The 1,016-nt window shown below is 47.7% G+C and overlaps 1 protein-coding gene across 1 annotated transcript in view; it reads left to right on the top strand.

The window, feature by feature from the left end:
• Positions 1-1,016, top strand: part of LOC103797486 (zinc finger protein castor homolog 1-like) — a gene marked incomplete at its 5' end in the record, with an annotated part of 16,894 nt that overhangs the window by 14,599 nt on the left and 1,279 nt on the right.

Below are 1,016 nucleotides of genomic sequence, written 5' to 3'. Positions count from 1 at the left end.
AGGAAGAGAGGCAAAAAAATGAAGTATGTTTTAGTTGCAACCTATAATTTCCAATTACACTCACAGTTCTGCACCTGGTGAGAAATTCTTGCCTAGAACCTTGTCTGTGCTGCATGTTGATGGTGGAGGTGCAGCAGGAAGAGAGGCAAAAAAATGAAGTATGTTTTAGTTGCAACCTATAATTTCCAATTACACTCACAGTTCTGCACCTGGTGAGAAATTCTTGCCTAAAACCTTGTCTGTGCTGCACGTTGATGGTGGAGGTGGTGGAGGTGATGGTTTGATTCTGGAACTAGCAAGCAGAGGAGGAAGAAAGTTAATAGATCTAATGAGGTCAAGTCCTTGATCCTAGGGGACGTGAGCACTGGCCCTTTGAATGAAAGGGGAAGATAGATGAAGGCTTTTTATTTACTAGGGGCACCGTGTGATTTTTGAGACCCAAGGGAAAGCTGCAGAACTGGTATTTTCTCTCAGAGTCCACTGGCTAGTGATGATGAGAATTAGCCCCATTGAACATCTGTCCATCTGTCTTGCTAAGTGCACTCATCGTAATGTGTAGGCTCATTACAGTGAGGGATGGTGCAGTCTCCTGGCCAAAGTCCATCCTAGTTCTATAAATTCCCCCCCTTGCAGCTCTAGTCACGCACGGGATCTTCCTTCACTTCCTGCCTGTCCTTGGCAATCGTAGTGTAGCACAGGAGCCTGGATGGGAGGAACCAGTGCACACATAGCAGTTGTTAGCACCAGTGAGCTACAGGAACACACCTGAATTGAGGGAAACAGGACTGGAGATTGATGGAGCAGCAGGAGAAGCTCTGAGAGTAGCAAACCAGAGAAGCAACAGGTAGTGTTTGGGCAATATCAGCTTTACCAGAGCAGCAATTAGAGGCAGGGCAGCAGGATATGCTGAAAATTCAGGAAGCAGCGTCCAGGGCTCAGCCAGCCCACGATCACGTAGAGCTGGAGGGATGAGCTCGGTGTGGGAACACTTGCAGCATCGTGTCAGGATGGTTGGG

Source organism: Acanthisitta chloris, unplaced genomic scaffold (genome assembly GCF_000695815.1).
Source record: "Acanthisitta chloris isolate BGI_N310 unplaced genomic scaffold, ASM69581v1 scaffold20422, whole genome shotgun sequence".
In the NCBI taxonomy this organism is placed as follows: Eukaryota; Metazoa; Chordata; class Aves; order Passeriformes; family Acanthisittidae; genus Acanthisitta; species Acanthisitta chloris.
This window is presented reverse-complemented; position numbering and strand designations above follow the sequence as displayed.